Source organism: Chlorocebus sabaeus, chromosome 2 (assembly GCF_047675955.1).
Source record: "Chlorocebus sabaeus isolate Y175 chromosome 2, mChlSab1.0.hap1, whole genome shotgun sequence".
In the NCBI taxonomy this organism is placed as follows: Eukaryota; Metazoa; Chordata; class Mammalia; order Primates; family Cercopithecidae; genus Chlorocebus; species Chlorocebus sabaeus.
The window spans coordinates 20,661,511-20,682,656 of record NC_132905.1 but is presented as its reverse complement, the minus strand read 5'-3'; positions in this window follow the sequence as shown (position 1 = coordinate 20,682,656).

Genomic DNA, 21,146 nt, shown 5'->3' with positions numbered 1-21,146 from the left:
GAAGGGTGTAAAGGCCCAGTTAAAATAAATTGGCAAGGAAAAGCACCTTAAACAAAGCAAAGACTTGTTATGTAAATTTAAAACAATGGTAAGAGTTTTTAGTGACTCAGTCATCCCTCTCAGAACTCTTACAAATGAAAATCTTCATTATCTATGTAAATTTATTTTACAAAAATATTTTAAGATGGCCAGCTAAATGTCAGAAAGGTGTATTTTGGAGATGGATTTAGTTCAATAGGTGGTCTTTTTAATGTAGCTACTGTTTCTTGCTAAATTTACTGAGTTATTTCTCCTCTTTGCACATTATAAAAAAGTAAAATAAAACTACTGAGTTCTCGGTGAAGCCCATTCAGGAATTGGGCAAAGAAAGGATTTGCTATGCATGAGTCCAACATGGATATCTCTGAAAAGGGAGCAAACCTACTTTACCTGAGGGCATAACTTTTTAATTGTTTTTTAGAGAAGAGGTCTCACTGTGTTGCCCAGGCTGGTCCCCAACTCCTGGGCTCAAGTGATTCCTCCCACCTTGGCCTTCCAAAGAACTGGGATTACAGGGATGAACTACCATGCCCAGCCAGAGGGTATACCTTTTATAAACACATTATCCAGGATGGTTTCTTTTAGCCTTTAGGGTGGAATAGTGTATTATTCCATTTTCATGCTACTGATAAGGACATACCTGAGACAGCAATTTACAAAAGAAAGAGGCTTAATGGATTTACAGTTCCACGTGGTTGGGGAGGCTTCACAATCATGGTGGAATGTGAAAGGCATATCTCACATGGCAGCAAACAAGAAAAGAGAGCTTGTGCAGGTAAACTCCCCTTTATAAAACCGTCAGATCTCATGAGACTCACTATCATGAGAACAGAACAGGAAAGACCTGCCCCCATGATTCAGTTACTTCCCACCAGGTCCCTCCCACAACACTTGGGAATTCAAGATGAGATTTGAGTAGGGACACAGCCAAACTGTATCATTCTGTCCTGGCCCCTCCCAAATCTCATGTCTTCACACTTCAAAGCCAATCATGCCTTCCCAACAGTCCCCCAAAGTCTTAAATAATTTCAGCATTAACTCAAAAGTCTACAGTCCAAAGTCTCATCCAAGACAAGACAAGTTCCTTCCACATATAAGCCTGTAAAATCAAAAGCAAGTTAGCTACTTCCTAGATACAATGGGGGGTACAAGCATTCAGTAAATACAGCCATTCCAAATGGGAGAAATTGGTGAAAACAAAGGGGCTATAGGCCCCATGAGAGTCTGAAATCCAGCAGGACAGTCAAACCTTAAAGCTCCAAAATGATTTCCTTTGACTCCAGGTCATGCTGATTGTGGGTTCCCATGGACTTGGGTAGCTCCACCCCTGTGGCTTTGCAGCCTTTGCAGGCTTTGCACCCTTCCTGGCTGCTCTCACTGGCTGGCATTGAGTGTCTGCAGCTTTTCCAGGTGCACGGTGCAAGCTGTCAGTGGATCTACCATTCTGGGGTCTGGAGGATGATGGCTCTCTTCTCACAGCTCCACTAGGTGGTGCTCCAATAGGGACTCTGTGTGGCGGCTCCAACCCCACATTTCCCTTCTGCACTGCCGTAGTGGAAAGTCTCAATGAGGGCCCCACCCCTGCAGCAAACTTCTGCCTGGGCATCTGGGCATTTCCATACATGCTCTGAAATCTAGGTAGAGGATCCCAAACCTCAATTTTTTATTTCCGTGTACCCACAGGTTCAACATCATGTGGAAGCTGCCAAGGCTTGAGGGTGCAAACCCCCAAGCAACAGCCTGAGCTGTACCTTGGCCCCTTTTATCCATGGCTGGAGAGACTGGAACACAGGGTACCAAGTCCCTAGGCTGCACAGAGCAGGGGGCCGTGGGGCCAGCCCACGAAACCATCTTTTCCTTCTAGGCCTCTGGACATATGATGGGAGGGCCTGCTGTGAAGACCTCTGACATGCCCTGGAGACATTTTTCCCATTGTATTGGGGATTAACATTCGGCTCCTCGTTACTTATGAAAAATTTCTGCAGCTGATTTGAATTTCTCCTCAGAAAATGGGGTATGCTTTTCTATCACATTGTCAGGCTGCAAATTTTCCAAGCTTTTATGCTCTGTTTCCCTTTTAAACTTGAATGCCTTTAACAGCATCCAAGTCACCTCTTGAATGTGTTGCTGCTTAGAAATTTCTTCCAAAAGATACCCTAAATCATCTCTCTCAAGTTCAAAGTTCCACAAATCCCTAAGGCAGAGGCAAAGTGCCGCCAGTCTTTTTGCTAAAACATAACAAGAGTCATCTTTGCTCTAGTTCCTAGCAAGTTCCTTATCTCTATCTGAGACTACCTCAGCCTGGATTTCATTGTCCATATCATTATCAACATTTTGGTCAAAGTCATGCAACAAGTGTCTAAGAAGTTCCAAACTTTCCCACATTTTCCTGTCTTCTTCTGTGCCCTCCAAACTGTTCCAGCCTCTGCTTGTTACCCAGTTCCAAAGTTGCTTCCACATTGTTGGGTATCTTTTCAGCAGTGCCGCACTCTACTGGTTCCAATTTACTGTATTAGTCCGTTTTCACACTACTGATAAAAACATACCTGAGACTGGGCAATATACAAAAGACAGAGGTTTAATGGACTTACAGTTCCACGTGGCTGGGGAGGCCTCACAACCATGGCAGAAGGTGAAAGGCACACCTCAGTAGACAAGAGAAGAGAGCTTGTACACGAAAACTCCCCTTTATAAAACTATCAGATCTCATGAGACTTACGATCATGAGAACAGCATGGGAAGGACCCCCCTCTGTGATTCAATTACCTCCCCTTAGGTCCCTCCCACAACACATGGGAATTCAAGATGAGATTTGAGTGAGGACACAGCCAAACCATATCAGATAGTAACAAAGCGAAAATTAGCAGATTTACATTTTTTTTTATTTTAACAAAAAAAAAGAAGAAAAGGAGGAAGAGGAGGAAGAGGAAGAGGAAAGAAGAAGAAGGAGAAGGAGGAGGAGGAGGAGAAGAAGAAGGAGGAGGGAGGAGGAAGAGGAGGAGGAGGAGGAGGAGGAGAAGGAGAAGAGAGTCTCGCTCTGTCACCCAGGCTGACAGTGGCACAATCTTGGCTCGCTGCAACCTCCGTCCCTGGGCACAAATGATTTTTGTGCCTCAGCCTCCTTAGTAGCTGGGATTATGGGTGCCCGCCGCCATGCCTGGCTAATTTTTGTATTTTTAGCACAGACAGGGTTTCACCATGTTAGCCAGGCTGGTCTCAAAGTCCTGGCCTCACGTGATCTGCCTGCCTTGGCCTCCCAAAGTGCTGGAATTACAGGTGTGAGCCACTGTGCCCAGCTGGATGTTATTTTTTAATTAATTAGTCGCAAGTTTTTTATTTGCCTTTTATAAATTCTTTTAAAAGAGCCAATAACAATACTGAACCTTTTTAGAAACTTTTGCACACCAACAGACATCTTTGGAGCCTTCTTTTTTTTTTTTTTTTTTTTTTTTTTGAGCCAATTCTCTGAACTAGTCTTGCTCAGTTGCCCAGGCTGGAGTGCAGTGGTGCGATCGCGGCTCACTGCAAGCTCCGCCTCCTGGGTTTCACGCCATTCCCCTGCCTCAGCCTCCAGAGTAGCTGGGACTACAGGCGCCCGCCACCACACCACCACACCCGGCTAATTTTGTTTGTATTTTTAGTAGAGACGGGGTTTCACCATGTTAGCCAGGATGGCCTTGATCTGCTGACCTCGTGATCTACCTGCCTCGGCCTCCCAAAGTGCTGGGATTACAGGCATGAGCCACCGCGCCCGGCCAGACCCTTCATTTTTAAATGCACTTCTTAAAGTGCAGTGTTGAAACCGGAGCGTTCCCCGGCCCGCCTCCCAGGACATGCGATAGGGGTGTGGCTTCTGTTCAGCCGCAGCAAGCTCAAACCCCTAATGGGAGGGGGAGCACACAGATGGGCAGGTGCAGGAAATAGAGTGGACACTTTTGGGCTTCAGCCCCCCAGCAGTGTCTAGGGGTGGCTGTCTGCAGTTCCCAAAGCCCAAGAGGGAATATGTTACAGTGTGCTCTTCTAGCCTTGCCAACCACAGATGGCTTAAGTGTTAACCAGCTGAGTGGATCCTCTGCCTTTTTGCAGGGGTAGAGGGCTAGTGTGACAGCTTCTGTATCCTGAGTTCTTGTCCAACGTCCTGGAAGAATCAGGCAACATGTGGACTTGAAGGATAAATGCAGGAGTTTTATTGAGCAGTGGTGGTGCCTCTCAGTAAGATGGATGGGGAGCTGGACAGGGTATGGAGTGGGAAGATAATCTTCCCCTGGAGTTTGGCCATCCAGTGGCCAATTCTCTGAATGTCCACAGCCAAACTCCTCCAGACGTTCCTTCTCTGCTGCACTGTTCTGCTGTTCATCTGCTTGTCTCCTTGTCTCCTCGTCACCTCATCTGCTTCTGGAGCCTGGAGTTCAGGGTTTATGTGGGTACAGGATGGGGGAGTGGCAGGCCAAAAGGCAACTTTTTGGGTGCGAAAACAGAAATGCTTGTCCTCACTTAGAGCCGTGAGTATCCAGGTTTGATGGTGGGGCCTTTGCTGGGGAACCACCCTCTTCTACCCAGTATTTCCCTGTCTCCTGTCCGTATCAGTGTTATTTATTTGGAACATTTCATTGTGATTTTATTTATTTATTTTTAGACAGTGCCTCATTCTGTTGCCCAGGCAGAAGTGCAGTGGCATGATCCCAACTCACTGCAACCTCCGCCTCCGGGGTTCAAGCAATTCTCCTGCCTCAGCCTCCCAAGTAGCTAGGATTACAGGCATGTGCCACCACACCTGGCTAACTTTTGTATTTTTTTAGTAGAAACAGGGTTTTGCCATATTGGCCAGGCTGGTCTCAAACTCCTGGCCTCAGGTGATCCACCTGCCTGGACCAAAGTTCTGGGATTACAGGTGTGAGCCACCACACCCACCCTTCATTGTAATTTTAAATTACCGTTAGTAAGATTTTGCCATTTCTGTAAGTGCATGCTTCTTCTGGGGTCGAATACATATATATAGGTAGGCATAGCCAAAAGGTAGAGTACTTCTTTCTTCAGAAATTAAGGGTGCTATTTTTATACTGAATCTTGACTTTGGCTCTCAGATTCCTTTGATCAACTTATGCAGTAATTTTTCCCTACCTGAACATGCAAGAAGAAGAAACAAATGAGATGGAACATACACAAAAAAAAATCCTGTAAATTTCATGCCAGTTACGGTGGCTCACACCTGTAATCCTAGCACTTTGGGAGGCTGAGGTGGGTGGATTGTCTGAGCTCAGGAGTTCAAGACCAACCTGGCCAACACAGTGAAACCCCTTCTCTACTGAAACACAAAAAATTAGCTGGGCATGCTGGCACGCACCTGTAGTCCCAGCTACTCGGGAGGCTGAGGCATGAGAATCGCTTGAACCTGGGAGGTGGATGTTGCAGTGAGCTAAGATTGTGTCACTGTACTCCAGCCTGGGTGACAGAGCGAGACTCTGTCTCCACAAATTCCTGTAAATCTCTGAAAACTGAACTACTTATTCTCTGAAGTACTGCCATTTACTGCCAGTTTTCTATCATGACTTCCGAAGACAGCTCGGATCAAGAATTTGCTCAAAGAAACTTAGATAGTTAGAAATCCAAATTCATGGGGCTTTGGAATCTGAGAACTTACCCACAATCCTCTTGCTATGAGAGAGGAATGGACAAAATGAGTCCAGCACATCACTCATTTCGTCACTGGACGCTCCTGGGAGACCCTAGGAGCTCCACTTTGGTTCCTACTTCTGACACCAAATTGTTCTTTGCTTAATTAATCTGTTTAATTTGTCTAAAGTTAAATGAAAAACTTTAGACAAATTAAACAGATTAAGCAAAGAACAATTTCTGAATCATTCAGTCCCCCAAAGCAGAAAAGGTTCTGTGGCTGGGCACAGTGGCTCACACCTGTAATCTCAGTACTTTGGGAGGCTGAGATGGGAGGATCACTCAAGCCCAGGAGTTCAAGACTAGCCTGGGCAACATAGCAACATCCCATCTCTCAAAAAAAAAAAAAAAAAGCAAGAAAGAAAAACAGAATAGGTTCTGAGAGTTTCCAGTGCTGCCACATGGTCAGAGAGAATGTATGGACAGAAAAAGCAAAGTGAGGTGAAGTAACAGCTGGATGGCTTACAGCTTTGCATTTGCCTTATTTGAACACAGTTTGAACAGTTGGCCGTATCTGATTGGCCAAAACTCGGTCATTGGTATGAGGGTAGGATGTAGTCTGTTTACGTAATGGTTAGGTTATAGTTCACTCTGTTCAGAGAAACATTTAGACTGAACTTAAAATATGTAAGGAAGCAGATTTAGGCTAAATTTAATTTTAACAGCTTGCTTATCTATTGAAGTATCTAGAATTCCACTCTGGTTTTGTTTTGTTTTTTTTGACAGAGTTTCTTGCCTTGTTGCCCTGGCTGGGGTGCAGTGGTGTGGTCTCAGCTCACTGCAACGTCTGCCTCCTGGGCTCAAGTGATTCTCCTGCTTCAGCCTCCCAAGTAGCTGGGATTACAGGCGTGCACCACCACACCCGGCTAATTGTTTTATGTTTAGTAGAGACAGGATTTCATCATGTTGGCCAGGCTGGTCTCAAACTCCTGACCTCAAGTGATGACTCGGCCTTCCAGAGTGCTGGAATAACAGGCATGAGCCACTGCACCCAGCCCCCCAGTGCATTTTTAATGGACCTGAGTTATTATAAAGGGCTCTGTTGTACTGAGCATGGCTGTCACACCATCGTCTGTTTCTTTGATTCCTCTGTTCCTGATTCATATATCCTATACTACACTAGGCAAGACAGATAACGAGCATAGATCCCCAGGCTTCAGCAGCCTGTGCTTTCAAACAAGGCAATACAGCATCTTCGGTATGAGTGCAGGCTCTGGAGCCAAAGTCTGGTTTTACTACCCACAGTGACCTAATCTCACTATTAAATGGAGTTTGTGGGGCCAGGCATGGTGGCTCACACCTGTAATCCCAGCACTTTGGGGAGGCCAAGGCAGGCGGATCACGAGGTCAGGAGATTGAGACCATCCTGTTTAACACGGTGAAACCCCATCTCTACTTAAAACACAAAAAATTAGCCCAGCGTGGTGGTGGGCGCCTGTAGTCCCAGCTACTCGGGAGGCTGAGGCAGAATGGCGTGAACCTGGGAGGCGGAGCTTGCAGTGAGCCGAGATCGCGCCACTGCACTCCAGCCTGGGTGACAGAGCGAGACTCCATCTCAAAAAAAAAAAAAAAGAAGAAGAAGAAGTTTGTGGGAAGCCATTATTTTGGACTGAGCTTCTGCACTGGGCCCCAACAGAAAAGATCAAACCAAAATGTATTCTTGCTAAAGTTCTTTGTCACCAAACCAAACAACTAAACTGGTTTTCTGATCTTCAGAGAAGTCAGGAGAGAAAGATGACAACCAAATCCCTAAACTGGCCGGTTTTATTCTACATGATAAGGAAATTCCATTTGCTTTAATCCTTATAGGGAAAGTAACCTGAAGTAACCTGATGGTAACTGATCTGCTTTTTGTATTATGCTATTTCCTTGTTTTTGCTCAAACTATCTTATAAAAACTGATCTTTCATGCCCAATGGAACATGAAATCTTTAGAGGAGACACTGCCCAATTTATGGTTCACTAAGAAAAGCCAATTAGTTTTTTTTTTTTTAGACAGTTTTGCTCTGTCGCCCAGGCTGGAGTGCAGTTGCCCAAACTTGGCTCACTGCAAGCTTCACCTCCCAGATTCAAGTGATTCTCCTGCCTCATCCTACTGAGTAACTGGGACTACAGGCATATACCACCACACCCGGCTACTTTTTGTACTTTTAGTAGAGACAGGGTTTCACCGTGTTGGACGGGCTGGTCTCAAACTCCTGTCCTCAAGTGATCTGCCTGCCTTGGCCTCCCAAAGTGCTAGGATTACAGGCGTGAGGCACTGTGCCTGGCTACCTCTTTAAACTAAATTTGTTGAGATGTTGTTTTTTAATGTCACTAAACTATAAGAAACAGAAAACCAGGAGCTGGCCTGGCAATCACTGCTAGGCCTTGGTGTTCTGTGGAACATACATGTTTTCGCAGAATACCAACATCAGACAAGACTGTTGTAAGACCACAATGGAACAAGACAAAAGCAAGTCTATTCTCCAATCATGTCTGAGCACAAACAAAACCAATAACATGTCTAAACCTCAAAAGAACCAAACATACCCTTAGACTGACTGATATGAGTCACAAGCTGTCTTTACCAATTATAGGTGTATCTCTACTCTAGATTTCCTGCCTTCTAGCGAAAACGTTATTAAGATTCCAAGTCATAGTACTCATACTTTTGCTTCCTGACAACACTCAATCCAGAGCAAAGCTCTGCTTCCCTGAACCCTCTCCAAAATCATCTTACAGAAGTCATATTTGCCATTTTTATTTTAATTAACTAATTTATTTATTTATGAGATCGTCTCACTCTGTGGCTCAGGCTGGAGTACAGTGGCGTGATCTCAGCTCACTGCAACCTCCACCTCCCGGGTTCAAGCGATTCTTCTGCCTCAGCCTCCTGAGTAGCTGAGATGACAGGCGCCTGCCACCACGCCCTGCTAATTTTTGCAGCTTTTGTGGCGACAGGGATTCACCATGTTGGCCAGGCTGGTCTCAAACTCCCGACCTCAGGTGATCCCCCTACCTCAGCCTCCCAAAGTTCTGGGATTACAGGTGTGAACCACCATGCCTGGCCAGTATTTGCCATTTTTAATACCTGTATTTTCCTGGGATATGCCTCACACCAGCTAACCTAGGATTTGCATGTTTCTGGAAGTCCTTGAGAAGAACCTTCGATGTGCTATAATCCTACGGGTTACTTGCCTGCATTGCTCCCTAGTGGTCTGAGGTTTCAGCTGAGATAGAGTGGAGAGGGGAGAGTGTGACAGTGATGGAAACACACCCCATGTAGATCAGAGGCAGCAGAAGAGGGCAGGGAGAAAGTTGAGTACTGGCTTTGCTGTGTACTAGTTTGTAAGGCCCTGACAAGGCTGGTGACCTCTCTGAACCTTGTAGTTCTTACCTCTAAAATGGAGCTTCCTTCTTCAGGGAACTGGTGAGAATTAGAAGCACAAAGTACATAAAAAGCTTTGTAGAACTGGATTCTTTTCCCTGGATCCTGGTACCAAGGCAAGATCATGACTTTCCCAGGACCCTTAGCAAAATGTCCTTTTTTAAAAAAATTTAAACTGATTTTTAGGCAGGGTGTGCTATCTCATGCCGATAATCCAAGCATTTTGGGAGGCCAAGGCGGGAGGCTCACTTGAGGCCAGGAGTTCAAGATTAGCCTGGGCAATATGGTGAGATCCTGTCTCTATAAAAAATGAAAAAATTAGCCAAGTGTGGTGATACGTGCCTGTAGTCCCAGCTACTCAAGAGGCTGAGGTGGGAGGATCTCTTGAGTCCAGATGTTTGAGGCTGCAGTGAGCCATGATTGTGCCTCTGGGCTCCAGCCTGGGTGACAGAGTGAGATAGTTTCTCAAGAAAGCAAACAGATTAAAAATAATGATAATACAGCTGCTACCCTGGTTGAAGTAGGGGAATTACTTGGAATTCTCCCTCCAGGGACCACCAACCCCTTACATGCATCCTGTTTTTCTTTTATGTCCCTGGGGACATAGCCCAAAAGTTCCTGGTTTATACATTGTGCTATTCAAAATACTGCAGTCTCCCACAAATGAAATCTAATTCCATACATGTCATTAAGTCTCATAGATCCAATCCTGTTATGTAAAAGTTGAGGGAGTTACACAGTCCTTTTATGAAACAAGAATTTGTCAAATCAAATGCTGCTTCAGTCTTTGCAGTGGCCTGGGCTGCCACGAGATTCACCCTGCAGTACAAAGTGCTCCAGAAAGCCACTTATATGAGCTGAGTCTCCTGAGTTGCCACGAGCTTCTGGGGCACACACTTCAGAAACATCCTGATGTGGTGCTTTGCACTCACTCCCTGTTTCTGTAGTTTTGGTGATTGCTGCACATACATTCCAAAAAGAATCACTTACATGTGTTACAGGAAAGGGGTCCTGATCCAGACCCCTAAGAGAGAGTTCTTGGATCTCACATAAGAAAGAATTCAGGGTGAGTCCACAGAGTAAAGTAAAAGTAAGTTTATTAAGAAAGTAAAGCAATAAAAGAATGACTACTCCAGGCTGGGCACGGTGGCTCACACCTGTAATCCCAGCACTCTGGAAGGCCAGGGCGGGCAGATCACCTGAGGTCAGGAGTTCGAAACCAGCCTGGCCAACGTGACAAACCCTGTCTCTACTAAAAGTATAAAAATTAGCTAGGCGTGGTGGTGGGTGTCTGTAATCCCAGCTACTTGGGAGGCTGAGGCAGGAGAATCAGTTGAATCCAGCAGGCAGAGGTTGCAGTGAGCTAAGATCAAGCCACTGTATCCCAGCCTGGATGACAGAATGAGACCCTGTCTCAAAAAAACAAACAAACCAAAAAAACGACCCTACTAAGGGCTGCTTGTTGCCCATTTTTATGGTTATTTATTGATGATATGCTAAACAAGGATTGGATTATTCATGCCTCCCCTTTTTAAACCATATAGGGTAACTTCCTGATGTGTCCGTGACATTTGGAAACTGTCATGGCACCGGTGGGAGTGTGGCAGCGAGGCATACCAGAGATCACTCTCGTCGCCATCTTGGTTTTGTTGGGATTTGGCTGGCTTCTTTACCGCAACCTGTTTTATCAGCAAGGTCTTTATGACCCGTATCATGGGCTGACATCCTATCTCACCTTGTGACTTAGAATGCCTTAACAGTCTGGGAATACAGACCAGTAGGTCTCAGTGGCATTTTACCCAGCCCCTACTAAAGATGGAGTTGCTCTGGTTCAAATGTCTCTGACACATGGATTTACCTGTCCAAGTTGCCGCCTGTAATGCTAGGATCAGTATTATGAAATTTACATGACCAACCTTCCCAATGCCTGCCCAATTTGCCTATTCTGGAAAAAAGTTATTTTAATTCTTTGTTTCCTGTGGGGTTTTTTTCTTTTTTTTTTTTTAAGTGAGTGGTTACTTCTAATGTATATGTGTCAATAACTTTTATCAGCTTATCTCAGTATACAGTAACACCATGAAAGTGAATGTGAATGCCAAGCACTTCATAAGAGAATGAGTTACTTGACCAATTGTATTAGTCAGGGTTCTCCAGAGGAACAGGACCAATAGGATATATGTATATATAAAAAAGGGTTTATTAGGGAGAATTGGCTCACATGATTACAAGGCAAGTCCTACCATAGACTATCTGCATGCTGGGGAAAAAGAGAAGCCAGCAACATGGCTCAGTCCAAGCCTGAAAGCCTCAAAACCAGGGAAGCCCAAGTGTAGCCTTCAGTCTGAGGCTGAAAACCTGAGAGCCCCCAGGATGCTACTGGTGTAAGTTGCAGAGTCCAAGATCCAACAAACTGGAATCTGATGTCCAAGGGCAGAAGGAGATGAAGCAAGCATTGGCACAGGAAGACAGAGAGAGCACGCTAGAGGACACAGCCAGCTGAATATCCCTTCGTCTGCCTGCTTTGTTCCAGCCATGCTGGCAGCCCATTGGATGGTGCCCACCCACATTGAAGGTAGGTCTTCTTCTCGCAGTCCACTTACTCAAATGTCAATTTCCTCTGAAAACACCATCACAGACACTCCCAGGAAGTGTTTCACCACCCAGCTGGCATCCCTCAATCCAGTCAAGTTGACACAATATTAACCATCACACCAACTTTGTTGTTACCTTGTATGCTAGGCAGAGTAATGATCCCCCAAATGCATTCACATTCTAATCCCTGGAACCTGTAAATATGTTATGTTTTATGGCAAGATGGAATTAAAGTTGCAGATGGAGCTAAATTTACTGATAAACTGAGTTTAAAATAGGGAGATTATCCTAGATTATTTGAGTGGGCCCAATGTAAGCACAAACATCCTTAAAAGATGAAAAGAGAGGCCATAGAGTGAGTGTCACAGTGATATGATGTGAGAAAAACTTGACCGGCCATTGATAGCTTAGATGATGGAGAAAGGGGCCACAAACCAATAAATGTAGACAGCTTCTCAAAGCTAGAACACACAAGAAAATGGATTCTCTCCTAGAGCCTCCAGAAATGAATGCAGCCCTACTGACAACTTAAGGCTGAATGAGACCCATTTTGGACTTCTGACCTCCAGAACTATGACATAACAAAGGTATGTTAGGTGTTTTGGCTGGGCGCGGTGGCTCATGCCTGTAATCCCAGCACTTTGGGAGGCCAAGGTGGGCAGATCATGAAGTCAGGAGATCGAGAACCTCCTGGATAACACAGTAAAACCCCATCTCTACTAAAAATACAAAAAATTAGTCAGGCATGGTGGCGGGTGCCTGTAGTCCCAGCTACTCAGGAGGCTGAGACAGGAGAATGATGTGAACCCGGGAGGTGGAGCTTGCAGTGAACCAAGATCACACCACTGCACTCCAGCCTGGGTAACAGAGCAAAACTCCGTCTCAAAAAAAAAAAAAAAAAAAAATGTATCTTAGGTGTTTTAAGCCACTAACTTTGTGGTAACTTGTTGCAGCAGCAATAGAAAACTAATACAGTTCAATTTTTTTCACTGGGTTCCTCAGCAAGGAAGACGTGAATTCTAAGGGTGTGTTGAAAGCAAGATTCAGATATTTAGCAGGGTAGGGGAAAAGGAAATAATTGAGGCTCTGGCCTGACTGACACAAATTTTCCTAGTGGATATAGACCTATTTTTTCACAAATGTAAGTGCAACAGTAAATTTCCAAAGCCCAGTGGAAAATGTGTCAGTCTCTGATGTTCTGGATAACGTGCAGCCATACCCACACTGTAAAGTTACTAATCTCCCTCCCCATCCCTTGCCATACTGTAATCTTTCGAAGGAAGTTGCGCTGTGCAACCCATACTTGAAGAGCAGTGCTATGGTTTGAATGTCCCCTCCCAAACTCATGTTGAAATTTCATCACCAATGTAATTAAGAGGCAGGATCTTCAAGAGGTGATTAGGTCAGGAGGACTCTGCCCTCATGGTGGATTAATGCTGTTATCTCAGGAGTGGGTTAGTTATCACAAGAGTGGGTTCGTGATAAAAAGAATGAAGCTGACCATCAGCTGAGTAAGAACCTACAGCTCCAGCTACTTGGGAGGCTGGGGCAGGAGGGTTGCTCGAGCCTAGGAGTTCAAAACCGTAGTGTGCTATGATTCTTGTGAACAGTGATTGCACTCCAGCCGGGTAACATAGTAAAACCCTAAAATTTTTTTTTTTTTTTTTTTGAGAAAGAATCTTGCTCTGTTACTCTGTCCCCAGGCTAGAGTGCAGTGGCGTGATCTCGGCTCACTGCAACTTTTGCCTTCCAGGTTCAAGTGACTCTCCTGCCTCAGCCTCCCAGGGGTTACAGGTGCCTGCCACCAAACCTGGCTAATTTTTTTTTGTATTTTTAGTAGAGACGCGGGTTTCACCATTTTGACCAGGCTAGTCTTGAACTCCTGACCTCAGATGATCCACCCACCTCGGCCTTCCAAAGTGCTGAGATTACAGGTGTGAGCTACCGTGCCTAGCCACAAAACACTATCTTTAAAAAAAAAAGGGGGAAAAGTTGAGTTCAGCCAAATTTCCTCTCTTTGTCCATGTTCGCCTGCCCTTCTGCCATGTTATGATGCAGCACAAAGGCCTTCACGAGATGCTCGTGCCATGCTCTTGGACTTCTCAGCCTCCAGAACCATAAGCCAAATAAACTTCTATTGTTTATAAATTGTCCAGTCTGTGGTATTCTGTTATGCACCAGAAAACAGACTAAGACAGGTGATGAATTATGCTTCCTTTTCTTTAGGGTGGAGTATCTAATCCCTTTGCACTGGAATCCCTCTGCATGGGAGATTTGTCTTATCTCCCCTATTTATTAGTTTATTCAATCTTTTTTATATCAATATGGACTCCTGGGTATTTATTTTAATCTTTAGCTTACGATTCAATATTACTTTATTTGGTTGTGCACATTATCCCAGTGTTAGCCATTTGGAGCACTTGTTGTTTCCTCTGACCCTTTGATTAATGCCCCTCATTGTGTTTTGTTTTGTTTTTCTTTTCCTTTCTGGCACTATAAGATGAATCCTGTATATTTTTCATCTCAAACATTGTATTTTTTATATCTAGAAGTTTAATTTGGGTCTTTTAAAAATTATCTTCTTTTTTCTTTTTTTTCAAAATGAAGTCCCACTCTGTCACCCAGGCTGGAGTGCAGTGGCACAATCTCAGCACAACCTCCGCCTCCCGGGTTCAAGCGATTTTCCTGCCTCAGCCTCCTGAGCAGCTGGGATTACAGGCGCCTGCCATCATGCCTGGCTAATTTTTTTGTATTTTTAGCAGAGACAGGGTTTCGCCATGTTGGCCAGGCTGGTCTCGAACTCCTGACCTCAGGTGATCCACCCACCTCAGCCTCTGAAAGTGCTGGAATTACAGGCGTGAGCCACCGCGCCCAGCCTCCTCTTCTGGCTGGGCACACTGGCTCACACCTGTAGTCCCAGCACTTTGGGAGGCCGAGGCGGGTGGATCACGAGGTCAGGAGATCGAGACCATACTTGCCAACACGGCAAAACACTGTCTCTCTAAACATACAAAAAAGTAGCTGGGCGTGGTGGCGGGCACCTGTAGTTTCAGCTACTTGGGAGGCTGAGGCAGGAGAATGGCATGAACCGGGGAGGTAGAGCTTGCAGTGAGCCAAGATCACGCCACTGCACTCCAGCCTGGGTGACAGAGCAAGACTCAGTCTCAAAAAAAAAAAAAAAAAAATTATCTTCTGTTTCTCTGCTTAACATGTTCAATTCTTCCTCTAGCTTCTTGAGCATATGGAATAGAGTTATAATAACTGTTTTTAAAAATTTCTTCAGTAATCATGGGAATCTTGAAAGATTATTTCTCATCTTTCAAGAATTTCTATTCTACCAGCCTAGGCAACATAAAATAATTTTTTTAAATAGCAGGGTGTGGGCCGGGCACAGTGGCTCACATCTGTAATCCCAGCACTTTGAGAGGCCCAGGCGGGTGGATAACGAGGTCAGGAGTTCAAGACCAGCCTGGCCAACATGGTGAAACCCCATTTCTACTCAAAATACAAAAATTAGCTGGGCGTACTGGCAGGCACCTGTAATCCCAGCTACTTGGGAGGCTGAGGCACAGAATTGCTTGAACCCGGGAGGCAGAGGTTGCAGTGAGCCGAGATCGCACCACTGGGCAACTCCAGCCTGGGCAACAGAGTGAGACTCCATCTCTAAATAAATAAATAAAACTGGGTGTGGTGGCAAATGCCTGTAGTCCCAGCTACTTGGGAGGCTGAGATGGGAGGATCACTTGAGCCCAGGAAGTCAAGGCTGCAGTGAGCTATGATCATGCTACTGAACTTTAGCCTGGGCAACAGAGTGAGACTGTCTCTGATATGCTTTGGCTGTGCCCCCACCCAAAATCTCATCTTAAATTGTAATCTCCATTATCCCCATAATCCCCACAATCCCCTTGTGTCAAGGGAGAGGTGGAAGTGATTGCATCTTGGAGGTGGTTTCCTCCATGCTGTCCTTGTGATAGTGAGTAAATTTTCATGAGATCTGATGGGTTTATAAGAGGCTCTTCCCCCTTTACAGGGCACTTCTCCTTCCTGATGCCTTGTGAAGAAGGTGCCTTGCTTGCTTCCCCTTTGCCTTCCACTATGATTGTAAGTTTCCTGAGGCTTCCCCAGCCATGATAAACTGTGAGTCAATTAAGCCTCTTACCTTTATAAATTACCCAGTCTTACCAGGCTCGGTGGCTCACGCCTGTAATCTCAGCATTTTGGGAGGCCAAGGTGGGCAGATCACTAGGTCAAGAGTTTGAGACCAGCCTGACCAACATGGTGAAACTCCGTCTCTACTAGGAATACAAAAATTAGCCAGGCGTGATGGCGCGTGCCTGTAATCCCAGCTACTCAGGAGGCTGAGGCAGGAGAATTGCTTGAAACCTGGTGGCAGAGGTTGCAGTGAGCTGAGATCGCATCATTGCATTCCAGCCTAGGTGACAGAACAAGACTCTGTCTCGGAAAATAAATAAATAAATAAATAAATAAATAAATAACCCAGTCTTGGGTATGTCTTCATAGCAGTGTGAAAATGGACTAATAGAGTTTCTAAATAGAAAAGAAAGAAGAATATGTCTTTTGTTACTTGATGGCCAGTGTCTTGAGAAACATTTGCTATGTGATTTCCCTTTTCTCAGTTGTTTCAGTAGAAAGAGTAAATCTAAATCCAAATCTTCATATAACTCCCATTCCTTTTAAAATGGTTTTAACACATTTGCTTTTGTTTTTCGTTCTTGTTTTTGAGAGACAAGGTCTTGCTATGTTGTCCAGTCTGGTCTTGAACTCCTGGCCTAAAGTGATTCTCCTGCCTTGGCCTCCGAAAGTGCTAGGATTACAGGCAGGAGCCACTGCACCCAGCCCACATTTATTTTACAATCTCTGTATGAATTATGCTATTGTCTCAAGTTATTGTGGTGCTAATTTTTCTGTTTATTAGGTCTGCTGGTGGTTAAATATGGTAGATCATTTCCCTGACTACTTTATGTTTTTCTATTGTGAGCATTCCATTTGGCTTGGGTGGTAACAATGTCTCTACAGAGAAGTTGTGCATGGATATTACTTGCCCAGGACCAATTTTTGCATTGCTTTCCTAGCTGAAGCTATCAATACCAGGAGGGCAGCACAAATCCCTGCAAATCTAATCTACAAATAGGGTTCCCAAATTTGTAGGTTTACAGTTTTGTGTAGGCTTACAGTTTTGATTTTCCATGGTTGACTTGCCCTGATTGTCACTTCTATGCATCCCAGGCAGAGATAAGCTTCCTTTCTATTTCTCTGGACTGTCGTATTGAGTTTTTCTAGAACTCTCTTTAGTGAATATATACTCTGGGAGGAGTATCCAGTCTTTTTTTCTTTTTTTTTTTTTTTTTTTTTTCCTTAAGACAGCGCCTCACTCGGTTGCCCAGGCTGGAGTGCAGTAGGGCGAACATGGCTCATTACAGGCTTAAGTGATCCTCCTGCCTCAGCCTCCCAAGTAGCTGGGACCACAGGAATGTAACCACACCTGGCTAATATTTTTATGTTTTGTAGAGACATGGTATCACTTTGATGCCCAGGCTGGTCTCGAATTCCTGGGCGCAAGCAATCCTCCCACCTCAGCCTCTCAAAGTGCTGGGATTACAGGTGTGAGCCACTACACCCGGTCCTCCAGTCTTTACATATGGGCTTCAGTTCCAACTGTCAGGGCCACATGGACCCAAGGTTCCATCTTGCATCATTACCTGTGTGGTAAAACCCAACTCTCTAGCAGCTGGGTCCTGTCTGTATCCAACAACCACCTCCAGGACAAGAGAGACATCAGGCCACATCTTGTTGCTCTGGTTCCCTTTTTGGTTTTGACTCCTGAGGATTTCCTCTTACATGTTCAGCAATGAATTTACTTTTTTTTTTTTTTTTTTTTCGAGATGGAGTCTCGCTGCGTCGCTCAGGCTGGAGTGCAGTGGTGCGATCTTGGCTCACTGCAAGATCCGCCTCCTGGGTTCATGCCATTCTCCTGCCTCAGCCTCCCGAGTAGCTTGGACTACAGGTGCCCACCACCATGCACAGCTAATTTTTTTGTATTTTTAGTAGAGACGGGGTTTCATCATGTTAGCCAGGATGGTCTTGATCTCCTGACCTCGTAATCCGCCCACCTCCGCCTCCCAAAGTGCTGGGATTACAGGTGTGAGCCACCGCACCCAGCCAGCAATGAATTCACTTTCTTTCCCTGTGTGCTTGCTTGCTTCCTTTCTTGTAATACAATAGGCAGGGTTTTTTGGTGTTTGTGTTAGAAAAGATTCCCAGCCAGGCACAGTGGCTCATGCCTGTAATCCTAGCACTTTGGGAGGCCAACGCAGGAGGATCCCTTGAGCTTAGGCGTTTGAGACCAGCCTGGACAATACAAGGACACCCTGTCTCTATTTTATGTAACTATATTTAAAAGATAAAAATAAAAATTTTTTTAAAAAGGTTCCATACTAGCTCAGTCTGACATTGGAACCAGAAGAGGTTCCATCCTAATAAAGGGCACATCCTGATAATTTCCCTAAAAATCTGCAGACAGTATCAATGGTGAATGAAACTCTACTGTAGGAACAGAGTGGTGTGGGCTGCTTAGAAACAACAGTTTTCTTTTGTTTGTTTTACATACGGGGTCTTGTTCTATTGCCCAGGTTGGAGTGCAGTGGTATGATCACAGCTCACTGCAGCCTTGACTTCCTGGGTTCAAGCAATCCTCCCATCTCAGCCTCCCAAGTAGCCAGGACTGTAGGCACGTGCCATCACACCCAACTAATTTTTAAATTTTTTGTAGAGACTGGAGGGGGTCTCTCATTGATAGAGGAGGGGGGCAGGGAAGTGCTGGGTAGAGAAAGGCAGGGTCCCCGGCGAGGGCCCCACCCATGGACCTAGGTGAAGACAAGCACTCCTGTTTTTGTGCCCAAATGTTGCATTTTCCAAGACCAGTCTGGCCCGCACACCCCTACCTTGTGCCTATATAAATCCCAAGACCCTAGTGGGCACACATACGAGTGGCTGGATATCGAGAGGAACACATCAGAAGAACACACAGATGCTGACAGGCCATCAACTGCAGAAGGACGCGGATGCCTAGGTAAATTCACCTGAGGGTGGTTGAAGGCGAGCCCGGCAACTCCAGGGGAAGACCAGGTTCCCACTCCATCCCCCTTCTGGCTCCCCATACACCTGCTGAGAGCAACCTCCACCATTCAACAAAACCTTGCACTCATTCTCCAAGCCCACGTGCCATCCGATTTTTCCGGTACACTAGGGCAAGAACCCAGGAGACAGAAAACTCTCTGTCCTTTCGATAAGGCAGAGGGTCTAATTGAGCTGATTAAAATAAGCCGTCTTTGGATGGCTAAACTGAAGAGCACACAGTAACACACGCCTACTGGGGCTTTTGGAGCTGTAAATACTCAACCCTAGATGCTGCTCTGGGGTTGGAGCCCATGCTCCCCACAACCTGCCCGTCTGTACGCTCCCCCTAGGGTTTGAGCTGCAGGGCACCAAAGAAGCGAGCCACTCCCCAGCTGTTGCACACCCTGTGAGAGAGATAAGGGAACTTTTCCTGTTTCATTACTACATTGACCAGGCTGGTCTGGAATTCCTGGCATGAAGCAATCCTCCCACCTTGGCGTAAGTGCTGGGATTACAGGTGTGAGCCACTATGCCTGGCCTAAACAACAGTCTTCTTAGTGCTTTGACTCATCAACATTTCAAAATATTTTGGGTCCATGCTTGAGCAGGGAGTTAACATGGAGAAGACAATGGGGGCTGTGAACTTTCAGAAGACGGGGCTATCACTTGAGAGGAAGATCGAACTTGCTTACTTGCTCCTGAAGGCAGACTGGTACTGGAAGGGGAAACTCTGCCTCCATGAGGCAGAAACTTCTCCAAATCATATTACGTGGGAGCAGCTCTTCACCCCAGTATTTGGTGGGCTTGATACCTGGTTTGTTTGTTTGACCCCTGTTCAAGCCAACAAGCCAGGTATCAAGACCACAAAAATACTGTTTTTTTCTTGGGTGGTAGGGAGGTTGTTTGTTTGTTTAGACAGGATTTCTCTCTGTTGCCTAGGCTGGAGTGCAGTGGCACACTCATGGCTCACTGCAGCCTTGAGCTCCTGGACTCAAGCAATCCTCTCACCTCAGCCTCCCGAGTAGCTAGGGAGGACTACAGTGGTGCGCTACCGCACCCAGCTAATTTTTTTTTTGGTAGAGACAGGATTTTGCCATGTTGCCCAGGCTGGTCTCAAACTCCTGGGCTCAAGCAATCCTCCCACCTCAGCCTCCCAAAGTGCTGGGATTATAGGCGTGAGCCACAAAAATACTGTCGATAGGCAGAAAAATAATGTCTTAGCAACTCACATCTATGTTAGTTGTTTGTTTCTAGGTCTTGCTAGCTCAAATTCCACTTGTCCGTCTAAAAGATGCCTTTGTTTTTGAGAATCCATGTGTTTGTGTAGGTTCACCACTTTCTTTTAATCTTCTGAATACCTAAAATAAACCTTTGAAATCTAGATCAAGCACAGTCTGGGTTGAGATGAGAGAAAACTGAGTGGATGGTAGTGTGTGTATCAATGTGTAGAAAGAGGCATCCATTGTTATGGCAACCAGCATCCTTAACTGATGCAATCCTGTTCCCAATAATATGAGATGTGATTAAAAATTGACATTGCAGCAAGGAAGAACACATGCGATGCGTTGGCGTGGCAACCAGAATAGTTACATTCTGCATAAATGTAAACCTGTTGATCACAGCAATTTGGAGAATTTGCCTACATTTCATTAGGAACCCTTTTCTCACCTGGCCCGGGAAGGAGTCAGGAGCCTGGAGGTCTGACATGTGGCCATGACTTAAGTCCAGGTAAAACTAAGGGATTAAATTAAATCATTGCTTCTGTAAAAACAAGGGATTAAATTAAATCATTGGTGTGGGAGAGGGGCTGGATGGTGGACTGAACCAAAAGTTACCCTGTTTTCATCTGTACACCGTACATCATTTAGTCACTGAACAGATACGTATTAAGCACCCACTCTGTGCCCCGCTCTGGGCTAGGTGCTAGGAATAAAAAAACTAATGTTTCCTACCCTCTTGGAGCTTGAAACCTCTTAGCCCCTTGAATTACTCAAATCTATGTGAAGTGCCAGCTGTGGTATGTGTAATCGAGACAGGTATCTTGTGTTACCAGAACCAATAACAAGGAGATTTGATTAATTAGAGAGATCAGGTGGAGGCGAAGAGATCAAATTGAAGCAGAGAGGCGCAGTGACTGCTACGCCACCATAGGAACCCAAACTGAAAACGACCAGACGCCATGAAGTGGGTGATAGTCTTTACAAATGTCGAAATGGAGGACCTGGAGGATAGTGATGTTACCCAGCCCATGGCAGTGGGGTCATCCAAAAGTAGACGCCTCTAATGCTGCTCTTTATGCCCGGCAGGGCCAGGACCAGAGCCCCCACACGAGGGT